Below are 12953 nucleotides of genomic sequence, written 5' to 3'. Positions count from 1 at the left end.
GAGGATTTGCTGATTCTTCAGTGCACACATGTGGGCACTGGCTCCGCAGTGGGGACCTGATGGTGAGCACGCACTGAGTGTTGAGGAATGAGTGCATTTCCTACTAAAGTCTTTTCCACCCAGACTCCCAACTGAAAATATGTCCTTCTTCTTTCAAGCATTCATGTCATTTCTTTAAGTCAAATTAATTGGAAGGGCTTGGGAAAGTCACAGAAACCACAGCAGATTCCCATCTTAACGCTAACTTGATGGGAGATCTGAGTATGATTGAAGCAAGCAGGCACAGTGTACACACACACACAAGGAAGCACATCTGGAATCTGCTTATGTTGCTTTCCCTTATAATGATCTACTAAGATAGAATAAGATTGAATTGTTTCTGTCTTTTAGATAACTTGTCTTCATGTTACAAATTGATTACAGCTTATCTCAGTTATAAGTTTTATAAAGTAAGAGCTATGCAAAATTAAAAACTGATCAAGTGAATCCTGCTTTAGGAACTCTATAATTATATATATATTATGTGGTAGCTTGTCTGTCCGCTAATCTTCCCCAAGTATTTGCCATTAATGGCTGTGCAAACAGCAAGCAGCTCTTGGTGTTTGTTAGGGTGATAAACCAATTTATTAGTAGATGTCACAGCTGAGATTTGCCATTAGTAATCTTTCAGAGACAGAGACCGTGTGTATGTGTGTGTGTAAATAGATGTAGGTTTGATGCCGATATATGGGGTAGGAGAGCAACTTGTTTGATTAAAATGGAAAATTACATCTTTAAAATTGTACACAATTTGAGGTGAGTCCCATTGAGTTTCATGTCCTGGAACATATGCCAAAGATGTTTAAACATCACTTATCCAGAGTCAGTGCTAAGTGTGGGTCTGAAGTGTCCTTCAAGGGCCCCTGTGATGAAGGCTTGGCCCCTGGTCTGAGGTGCTAGTGGGAGGTGGTGGAACCTTTAAAAGGGGGGATGCGGTGGAAGGCATGTCACCAGGGCTATGCTTTTGCAGGGGATGCTCGGATCCTTCTCTTCCTGTCTCTTATTGCTGCCTGGCTGCCATGCTGAGATTGACGCCTCTCTCAGGCACCTACTGTGATGCACCATGTCGCTGCAGGCCCAAACCCCTGGTGGCAGCTGACTTTGAACAAAAACCTCTGAAATCGTGAACTAAGGTAAGTGTTATCTATGTCATTTACCTCGGGCATTTGTCACAGCAGCAGAAGGCAAATTGGCACAGCTCTGTAATAGGAAGGAATATAAACACAGCCATCACACACTACAAATGTGTCCTCTTCTTTAGCTCAATTTTCCCTTTTGGCTGGACTTGGTTACACTTAACTCAGAGTAAAGCATCCCATTTTTAGTTGTCTGAAGAAATAACTTCATGCATTATCCCACCCATTATTGCATACTATTTATAGGTTGCTGATGTTTTAGATTTGAACTAAAATCTGATAGTGGAAGGCAATGAGGTTGAGTTTCCTCCATCCGAGCCACTGGTCTGCTTGAGTGGCAGCCTTCCGACTGGAGTTCCTGTTTCCACATGAGAACGCCGCGTGTAGAACATTGGGTCTTCGATGTGTCATTGAGATTTAGCCTTTGGCAGGTTATTCTAGCTTATAAAGTGACTACAGGAAATCAAGCCACTGTTTCACAGGAATTCATATATTTTCAGCCAAATCAGATACGAAAGAAAGACCTCATTTCCCCTTATTCGTACACATAAGCACACATTTAGATTCCTTGCCATTCCAGGCTGTGTGCTGACTGCATCTGCACATAGATACTGGATTCCAACTTTCTGCATGTAACTGAGGTGTATTTTGACCTCTGAGACAATTGACTGAGTGTTAATGATTAATGTTAATTTGGAGGAACTCTATTTCAGCAGAGAACTTTCTACTTTTGTTTTCCCACAGCACGGGCAAGGTATCTCAGCTTAGATGTGTAGATACAGATCGTGCAGCCAGGCTCTTGGAGAGGTTGCCTCCTGGAGACCAGGACATGGGGGAGGGAAAGAGATGAAGAAACTTTGACCGTAAATTCTTCCTTGAAGCTTGCTGATGAGTGGGAGGTGTTCAGTGGAGTAGGCATAAACTCCTAGTATTGTCTCTTACAGAACGGAGGCAGCACCTCCAGCTTACGGCTTACCCGTATTCAGTCTTCTGCTTAGCTATGGCTTGAGGATTTGGCAAATCTGTTATCTCCGTGGCTATGGGATTATCATCCTGTATAGTATGCAATGTTATGTCATGGGTCACCTAACGGCATGGTTATGAGAAATGTGTCGTTAGATGGTTTCCTTGTTGTTTGAATATTGGGGAGTATCATTACATAAACCTGGATGATATACCCTGATACACTCCAAGGCTTTATGACACACAGTATAAATGGCACACACACACACACACACACACACACACACACACTGTTTATCCCATTTGTCTGAGTTTACTTTCTATTGCTGTGATAAATATCATGACTATAAGCAACTTGGGGGAGGTTGTTACCCAACACATCGGTCCTGAGCACAGCTGCTTAGGGAAGTCAGGGTAGGGACTCAAGCAGGAGTAGAGGTAGAACCCATGAAGGAATGCTCTTTACTGACTTGGTCTTTATGGCTTGCACGTCCACCTATCTAGGCTTAGCACCCTCTTCAGTGGGCTGGGCCCTCCCACAGCAATCATTATTCAAGCAAATGCCCCATAGGCTTCCCTACAGGAAATCAGAAGGAGGCATTTTCTCAGTTGAAGGTCTTTCTTCTCAGATGACTGTAGCCAATTGCTCTCAGAGCCATGATAAACAAAACAAGACAAGATCAAACAGGCATAAGAGAAGATGCAATACAGAGATGCAGGAGTGGGTAGGGAGATGTCTTAATCTGGTAAAGTGCCTCTCTGACAAAGATGAAGGCCTTAGTTTAGATTCCTAGCCCTCCTGCTCAAAAGCTGGCATTGTATCTATAACCCCGAAATGGTGGGTAGTGGAGACAGGAAGATCTTTTGCATTGGCCATCCAGCCTAGCCAAATTGATGAGATCCACATTTAATGAGAGACCCTGTTTTAAAAACAAAGGGTGGAGACTGATTGAGGATGACCCTTCACCTCACCCTCTGGCTCCAAATACACATGCACACATGTGCACGCATGTTGCTAAAATTCCCTCCCAGTGTACACATAAGCAACATCCATCCATTTGCCTAAGGTACCAGAAACAAATCCAGGAAACAGTTTCACCAAAATTCACTTTGGGGGAACCAATGCATTTATAAGACTTCCCTACAGCACACAGGGGAGGGATTATTTACAAGGGCATGGGTGCTTCTCCCTCTAACAGGCCATACTTGAAAAGCCTTCTCCCAGCAGGGATAATGGCTTCCTCATCACTTCATAGGTGGAATCCCACCCCCTTCCCCAGTTTTCTCCAGCTTAAAAATTCTAACTCCTCCTAGAGGCCATAAACAATTCTGAGGCAGAGTGGTAGGAAGTGGCTGGATACTCAGGTGATGGGCCTTATGTCCCTCTGCACTCATACATGAAGTGATATAAATAGTTCAGAAACCCAGCTGGGATGATGCTTTTGCAAGAGAGAATTGCAGAACTCCCCAGGATGGCATTTATTTGATGGGGCTGACAAACATTTACAACAATGTATGCATGCTTCTTTGTTTAGCGAAATGTTGTGTGGCTGATGGCTATACTCATATTAAAGCATTTTACTTATTTGTTACTATGTTTTCCTTTTGAGACAAGGTCTTTCTATGTTAGCCCTAACTGGCCTGGAATTCAATATGTAAATCAGGTTATCTTTGAGCCTTCTGTGGCAATCATGCCTTTGCTCCTGAGGGCTGACAATACAGTTATGAACACCACACCTGAGTAATTTTGAAATTAAAGTATATACTTGAAAGTTGGAGTAAGTACTAAGAGATTACAAGATCTTCCAGCATATCTGAAAGGAAAAGGAGAAGAAATGAATATTGTAATTAAACGTTCAATGATGGGGGTGGTCTCGGGACTATCTAGTTCAGTAATTCTATTTAGCCTATTAAGCAAGGTGAAATAGAATTTTTTAAAACCAAATAGTCCTGACAAAAGACTCAGGGTGCAACTGAATGACAAAGATGAGTCAAGAGGTGTAAATATGAAGAGGTGTGAAGTCAAGTAGCATGAGAAGGTCTAAATGTGTTGGGAGAAAGTTTCAGAAAAATGTAAGAGAACATAGGAAAACACTTGACAAAAATGAGAATGTTCTAGAATTGTTTAAAGTAACAAATTCCTAGATTATGGAGCTCTCAAGAATCTCAAACATAATGGATACAAATAAATCACAGCCATACCATCAGAACAAAAGCCAGATCATAAAGAAAGCTTGGAATCAGGTAGAAAGAAAAGAAAGACCAGCAGCAAAGGCACAGCATTTAGCATGACTGCTGACATCTCAAAGAGAACTTGAACATGGGGAATGAATAATGTCTTTGAAATGCTGGGTGAAAATAGCCATCCTTCTTGGAATGTAATTCAGTAATTCTAAGTTTAAAGGAGGGCAATATGGAGGTGTTTTCAGGATGAAAAAAAGTTGTCATTAGCTTCTCCATTGTCACCGAAGGTAACCTGAAAGCATATACTACCTGCAGAAGGGAGGGCCAGATGGAAGGTCTGTGTTGCAGAAATGGAGGATGGACAATAAAGAGCTAGGAATACCACTGTGGTCATGTGTTTGAATACTTGGTTCCAGTTGGTGGAACTGATTGGGAAGGACTAGGAGATGTGGCCTTATTAGAGGATGTGTGTCACTGGGGGCAGGCTTTGAGGCTTCAAAAGGTGGGAGCCATTCCCAGTGTCTCCTGGTTGTATCTCAAGATGTGAGCTCTCTGCTACTGCTCTAGTGCCGTGCTTGCCTGTGTGCTGTCATGTTCCCTGCCATGATGGTCATGGGTACTGACCCTCTGAGACTGTCATCTCTAGAGAAATGCTTTTTCTAATCATAAGTTGCCTCGGTAACAAGGTTTTATCACAGTAATAGAAAAGTGACCAATACAGACCAAATCTAAATGTGTACTGGTTAAAAATAACATCAAGGAAAAAAAATGTGTGCCACAGCAGGCATACACTTCTACTCACAAATGCAAGCAACTAAAAAATAAAATTCCATTTTTCATAGACTCACTTTTATAGTAAGAAAATCTTAAGTGGAGAGTTTCCAGAAATAAGCAGTTTGAAGTTTTAATGTGGGTGACGCTGAGGAAAATGATGAAACGTGAGACCTCACACTCTTCCCTTCCTATTTATTCCTCCTGGAAATCAGTTGTGTTCAGAGTGTTCATGATGTGTTCTACTCCTCCTAAACTACTCAGAAACTGTACAGCTCTGCAGTATCTGTGTTCAAACAATTTTAGGTTTACTGAATTGGACCCAAAATACAGAGGTAATGGTGTAAGTTATGATCAAACATGGAAGGACAGTCAAACCCTGCTGCTGTGTGGCTTTCTTCTCAACTGTAGGAAACAGTGCATGTTCAGTATCTACAAGGTAGATACTATGGTGTCTGTATTTCCTGGCATCTAGTGGAGACTCTGGACAAAGGGGACTACTGTACAAATAATATTAAAAAACCCCAAGATTGTATTAAAGCAGATGAGATCTAAGGAGGTAAAAGGAAGTTAATTTTGTTCAAAGTCTTTGAATGTTCAGGAAAAGGATAAACAGAATCTCTTTAGACAAGGCAAGAGTGAATGCATGATAGCTGGGTGGTGGTGGCACACGTCTTTAATCCCAGTACTCGGGAGGCAGAGGCAGGTGGATCTCTGTGAGTTCAAGGCCAGCCTGGTCTACAGTGCTAGTTCCAGGATAGTCTCCAAAGCTACAGAGAAATCCTGTCTCAAAAAAACCAAAAAAAGAGAAAGAATGAATGAAAGAAAGAAATTGTAGATTCTGTGAGTTATTTTAAAAAAAGGAAAAGAAAAAAAGTATTCAAATTTCACGGCTTCTACGTGATCTGGCAGTAATAGTACATCCACCATTTTGTAAGTGGAGAGAGGAGGAGCCAGCATCCAGAGCAGCTGCAACCAAGCTGTTTACCAAATTCAAAGTCTTCAAGACAGTAAAGAATTACAGATATGCATAAAGACAAATCCAGATGAGTCATACTGTTGGATAAATGTACGTAGGATTGGAAGAGAGAAGAAAGAGTATAGAGTAAAAAAAAGGGTAAAGTTTTTAAAGAGACAGAGTACAGATAGTCATAGATTAAATAGAGTAAAGAAAAATAAGCCATGTAAAAATGGAAAATTCACAGAGAGTCTGAATTTGTATATTTTTGTGCTATCTTTGAATTTTTGACTGTGAATGAGCTAAGTACAGAGAGACATTTCATTTTATGGGCTTCTAAGCTAAATCAGCATGTATATTATAAAAGTATCTTGACTTCCAAATTTGGGTCTAAGGATATGCTGCTTTGGAAAAGAGGTTCTTCTTTTGTTTCCACAGAGGATGAGAACCTGTGGGTTGCTTCCAGACTGGTGTGGTTTGATGGAACAATACCCCCTGAAAGGTCACCATGAACACCCTCAAAAATTACTTTGCCCAACTGCTGACTGAGATGAACCTAGCATACAGGATACACCATGAATAACCTGATTAACAGTGCCTCAAACAGCGGGAAGCAGTATGCACAGAACTATGCCCATATTCCCAAATATTGTCTATAAATGTTTGTTTATTTTTAAAGGGGGATAAGCTATAGAGATTAGCATTGGTATGGATCTTGGTTTATTGATACAAATTTAAGGTCAATTTTGTTATATGTATATGTATTTTTGATCTTGATTAAGGTTTTGTGTTTGTGTAGCTTACTTAAAATGTAATGTATAATTAAGAAATATAATTTAATAGATACTCATCTTTAATAGTCAAGCTTGTAGTCATGTTAGGTAGATTTTCTAGGTGTATATATTTCAGTTAGATAGGTATCCTTCAAATTTTTCAGAGACCTTCAGAATATGGGATTTAAATGTTTTAATAACTTAGGACTTTTCATGATAATGAGACACATCTGCTCCTGGCAGCACAAGCTACTTCAAGAGGAAGATGGAAATTGAAGATGTTTCTTATGGAGTTGGTTAGCCATTTGGGTAAGAAACTACTCTTTCCTGGACTGCTTGACTGGACATGCAGGACCCTCAGAGAAATGACTGCTGAACTTGCCTAAAGGTGAGATGATCCTTCCGAGTTCCTGCTTCATAAAAGAGTCTGCTAGAGCTGGGCGGCGGTGATGCACGCCTTTAATCCCAGCACTTGGGAGGCAGAGGCAGGCGGATCTCTGAGTTCGAGGCCAGCCTGGTCTACAAGAGCTAGTTCCAGGACAGGCTCTAGAAACTACAGGGAAACCCTGTCTCGAAAAACGAAAAAAAAAAAAAAAAAGGTCTGCTAGATATTCTGCAGGACACAGAAGAAAGTGACTGACAAAGTGCCAATATAGGTGGAACTGTCTTTGAAATTTCCTGCTTTGTGAAAAATTCTCCTGGATATTATGGGCCTGTAGGCTGAAGATGGATGCCCCAGCGGTACAGAAGAACTTTGGGTGACTGACTGTCCAGGCAGTGAGATGTCTCTGTCAATTCTAGAGTTTTAGAAGTTGCTTACAATGTATGTACTGTTTACTTAGGTAATATTATATTCTTCTGGAGTCTTTGATGGAGTTGAAGAATTGATATAGTTTTCCTTGGTTATGATAAAAGATAAAGTAGATATAAATATTGTAACTGTAATTCTTGCTTGATAACTGTTTTGTTATATGTAATATTGTTATGTTAAAGTTGAAGCCTTTCTTTTTGTTTAAACAGCAAAGGGGGAATGGTGTGGGAGGTCCTTTTGTCTATGTGTTGCTTTTATTGGTTAATGACTAAAGAACTGCTTTGAACCTATGGCAAGGGCAGAACAGAACTAGGTGGGAAAAGCTAGGCTGTATGCTGGGAAAGAGGGCCGAGTCAGACAGATGCCATGAAGCTGCCAACAGAGATAGACATGTTGCGCCTTTGCTGGTAGGCCACTACCTTGTGTTGATATACAGATTAATAGAGATGGGTTAGTTTAGGATATGCGTTTAGCTAGAAATACGCTAAAGCTATTGGCCAAACAGTATTGCAAATAATATGGCTTTCTGAATGGTTATTTTGTGTCTAGGTGACCTGGATGAACAAGTGACCCTTTCCCCAACGCACAATCTGGAAGCAACTGAAATGGTCGTGGGCTGAGTATGCCAGTGTTTGAGCTATGTTTGCTGTGCCTGTGTAGTACTCCATTGTGTAAATGTACTACATTTTCCTTATTCATTCTTCAGTTGAGGTGCATTTAGGTTGTTTCCAGGTTCTCACTATGATAAACAATGTTCCTATGAACATAACTGAGCACATGTTCTTTTGGTACGATTGAGCATCCTTTGGATATACCCCAAAGTGGTATTGCTGGGTCTTGAGACAGGTTGTTTCCTAATTTTCTGAGGCATTACCACACTGATATACAAAGGGACTGTGCCAGTTTGCACTTCCACCAGCAATACAGGGGTCTTCCCTTTACCCCACAACCTCTCCAGCATAAGTTGTCATCAGTGCTTTTGATCTTTGCCATTCTTACAGGTGTAAGATTGAATCTCAGAGTGGTTTTGATTTGCATTTCTGTAATAGCTAAGGATGTTGAGCATTTCCTTAAATGTCTTTCAGCCATTTTAGATTCGTCTGTTGAGAGTTCTCTGTTTAGGTCCGTACCCTGTTCTTTTATTGGGTTATTTGTCCTTTGGATGACCAATTTCTTGATTTTGTTGTATATTTTAGAGATCAGCCCTCTGTTAGATGTGGGGTTGGTGAAGATCTTTTCCCGTTCTGTAGGCTGCCATTTTTTCTTGTTGACTGTGTCATTTGCTTTACAGAGCTTCTCAGTTTCAGGAGGTCCCATTTATTAATCGATGCTCTCAGTGTCTGTGCTACTGAAGTTATATTTAGGAAGTGGTCTCCTTTGCCAACCAATTCAAGTGCACTTCCCACTTTCTCTTCTATCAGATTCAGTGTGGCTGGCTTTATGTTGAGGTCTTTGATCCATTTGGACTTGAGTTTTGTGCATGGTGATAGATATGGATCTATTTTCATTCTTCTACATGTTGATATCCAGTTATGCCAGCACCATTTGCTGAATATGCTTTCTTTTATCCATTTTATATTTTTTGCTTCTTTGTCAAAAATCAGGTGTTCGTTGGTGTGTGGATTGAAATCCAGGTCTTTGAGTCAGTTCCATTGGTCCTCCTGTCTGTTTTTATGCCAATATCAGGCTCTTTTTAGTACTGAGGCTCTGTAGTAGATTTTGAAATCAGAGATTGTGATGCCTCCAGAAGTTTCTTTATTTTACACGATTGTTTTTGGCTATCCTGTTTTTTATTTTCTTTTTCATATGAAGTTGAGTATTGTTCTTTTGTGGTCTGTGAAGAATTTTGCTAGGATTTTGATGGGCATTGCATTGAATCTGGAGATTGATTTTGGTAAGATTGCCATTTTTACTATGTTAATTCTACCTACCCAAGAGCATGTGAGGTCTTTTCATTTTATGGTGTCTTCTTCAATTTCTTTTTTCAAATTTTAAAGTTATTGTCATACAGGTCTTCCACTTGTTTGGTTAGTTACTTCGAGATATTTTATGCTATTTGTGGCTATTGTGAAGGGTGATGTTTCTCTGATTCCATTCTCTGCTTATTTATCATCTGTGTAAAGGAGAGCTACTGAATTTTGAGTTAATCTTGTATCCTGCTGCATTACTATTAAGTATTTATGAGTTGTAGAAGTTCTTTACTGTAAATATAATGTAAAATAATGTAAACTATCATATCATCAGCAAATAGTGAGAGCTTAACTTCTTCTTTTCCATTTTGTATCCCCTTGATCTCCTTTTGTTGTCTTATTGCTCTAGTGAGGACCTCAAGAGCTATATTGAATAGATATGGAAAGAATGGGTGACTAGTCTTTTTCTTGATTTCAGTGAGATTGCTTTGAGTTTCTCTCCACTTAGTTTGATGTTGGCTGTTGAATTGGTGTATATTGCCTTTACCGTGTTTAGGTATGTTCCTTGTAACCCTGCTCTGTCCAAGACCTTTGCCATGAATGGATGTTGTATTTTGTCGAAAGATTTTTCAGTATCTAATGAGATGATCATGTCATTTTCATTTTTCAGTTCGTTTATATGATGGATTATGTTGACTTATTTTAGAATGATGAGCCATTCCTACATCTCTGGGATGAACCCAACTTGATCATGGTGGACGATGGTTCTGATGTGTTCTTGGATTAGATTTGCCCATATTTTATTGAGTATTTTTGCATCAATGTTCATGAGTAAGACTGGCCTATAATTCTCTTTCTTAGTAATGTTTTTATGTTGTTTGGGTATCGGGGTTATTGTAGCTTCATAAAAAGAGTTAGGCAATGATCCGTCTGTTTCTATTGTATGGAACAATTTGAAGAGTTTGGTATTAGTTATTTTTTGAAAATCTTGTAGAATTCGGAGCTGTAACCATCGGGTCCTGGGCTTGCTTTTTTTTTGTTGGGAGATTTTTGATGACTGTTTCCATTTCTTTAGCAGTTATAGGTCTACTTAAATTTGCTTATATGGTACTGATTTAATTTTGGTAAGTGATATTTATCCAGGAAGTTGTCCATTTTCTTCAATTTTTCAATTTTGTAGAGTACAGGTTTTTGAAATATGAGATAATGATTCTCTGGATTTCCTCTGTGTCTGTTGTTATGTTCCCCTTTTCATTTCTGATTTTGTTAATTTGGATATTTTCTCTCTGCCTTTTGATTAGCTTGGATAAATGTTTGTCTATTTTGTTGATTTTCTCGAAGAACCAACTTTGTGTCTCATTGATTCTTTGTATTGTTTCCTTTGTTCCTATTTTGTTGATTTTAGCTCTCAATTTGATTATTTCCGGCCATCCAGTTCTCCTGGGTGGGTTTGCTTCTTTTTGTTCTAGAGTTTTCAGGTGTTCTGTTAATTCACTAGTGTGGGATTTTTCCAGCTTCTTTATGTAGGCATTTAGTGTTATGAACTTTCCTTTTAACACTGCTTTCATTGTGCCCCATAAATTTGGGTATGTTGTGTGGTTATTTTCATTGAATTTTAAGAAGTCTTTAATTTCTTCCTTGACCCATTGATGCTTCAGGTGAACATTGTTTAATTTTTGTGCGTTTGTGAGCTTTCCGGAATTAGTGTTGCTGTTGAATTCTAATTTTAAGCCATAGTGATCCAATAAGATACATGGAGTTATTTTGATCCTATGTATTTTTTGTGTTTTTTGAAGTTTGCTTTGCTACCTAGTATGTGGTCAACTTTTGAGAAGGCTCCATGAGGTGCTGAGAAGAAGGTATATTCTTTTATGTTTGGATGGAATGTTCTATAGATGTCTGTTAATTCCATTTGAGTCATAACATCTGTTAGTTCTCTTATTTCTCTGTTAATTTTTTGTCTTGCAGACCTGTTCGGTGGTAAGAGTGGACTGTTGAGGTCTCCCACTATTATTGTGTGGGGTTTGATGTGTAATTTAAGCTTTATAAATGTTTCTTTTACATATGTATTGTATTTGGAACATAGATGTTCAGTATTGAGATTTCCTCTTGATGGATTTTTTTCCATGACTAATATGAAATGTTCTTTGTTTCTTTTGATTTTAGTTTGAAGTCTAAGTTGTTAGATATTAGAATAGCTACACCACCTTGCTTCTTAGGTCCATTTGATTGGTAATTTTTCCCCACCCTTTACCCTGAGGCAATGTCTCTCTTTGAGGTTGAGGTGTGACTCTGTTTTTGTATCCAGTCTATTAGGCTGTGTCTTTTGATAGGTGAGTTGAGTCCATTTACATTAAGGGATATTAATGAACAGCGATTGCTGTCTTCTGTTAATTTAGTTTTTGTTGTTGATGATGTCATTTTGTGTGTTTTTCCCTTCTTTGGGATTTTCTGCTGTGAGATCATTGATTGTCTGCGTTTTTGTTGATGTAGCCAGATTCCTTGGGTGGGATTTTTCCTTCTTGTATTTTGTGTAGGGCTGGGTTTGTGGCTAAGTTTTGGTTAAATCTGGTTCTGTCATGGAATATCTTGTCTCCTTCTATGGTGATTGAAAGTTTTGCTGGGTATAGTAGACTGGGTGGCATCTATGGTCTCTTAAATGTCTGTATAACACTTGACTAGGACCTTTTCACTGTCATTGTTTCCATTGAAAAATTAGGTGTAATTCTGATAGGTCTGCCTTTATGTGTTACTTGGCCTTTTTCCTTTGTACTTTTTAATATTCTTTCTTTCTTCTATATGTTTAGTGCTTTGATTATTATGTGACAAGGGTGCTTTTTTGGATCAAGTCTATTTGTTGTTCTGGAAGCTTCTTGTATCTTCCTAGGTATAACTTTCATTAGGCTGGAAAAGTTTTCTTCTGTGATATTGTTAAAATATATTTTCTGTGCTTTTGAGTTGAACTTCTCTTTCTTTTATTCCTATTTTTCTTAGGTTTGGTCTTTTCATGGTGTTCCAGTATTCCTGAATATTTTATGTTAAGCTTTTTTAGATTTAATGTTTTCTTTGAGCGATGAATCTATTTCCTCTATTGTATCTTCAGTGCGTGAGATTCTCTCTTCCACCTCTTATATTCTACCATTTATGCTTGCATTTGTGGTTCCTGATCATTTTCTCATGACTTCTGATTCTATAATTCCCAAGGCTTGTGTTTTATTTATTGTCCCTATTTCAGTTTTCAAGTGTTGAATAGTTTCTTTCATATGTTTTATTGCTTTTTCTTGGTTTTCTTTAAGCAATTTGTTGATGCCTTCCAATATTTTGTTTGTCTTTTCCTACATTGCTTTGAGGGATTTTTTTTTATTTTCTCTTTAAGAGCCTCAAACATTTTCCTAAAGTTATTTTTTT

Source organism: Arvicola amphibius, chromosome 4 (assembly GCF_903992535.2).
Source record: "Arvicola amphibius chromosome 4, mArvAmp1.2, whole genome shotgun sequence".
Taxonomy (NCBI): domain Eukaryota; kingdom Metazoa; phylum Chordata; class Mammalia; order Rodentia; family Cricetidae; genus Arvicola; species Arvicola amphibius.
The sequence above is the reverse complement of the archived record's forward strand: the minus strand, read 5'-3'. Positions refer to the sequence as shown.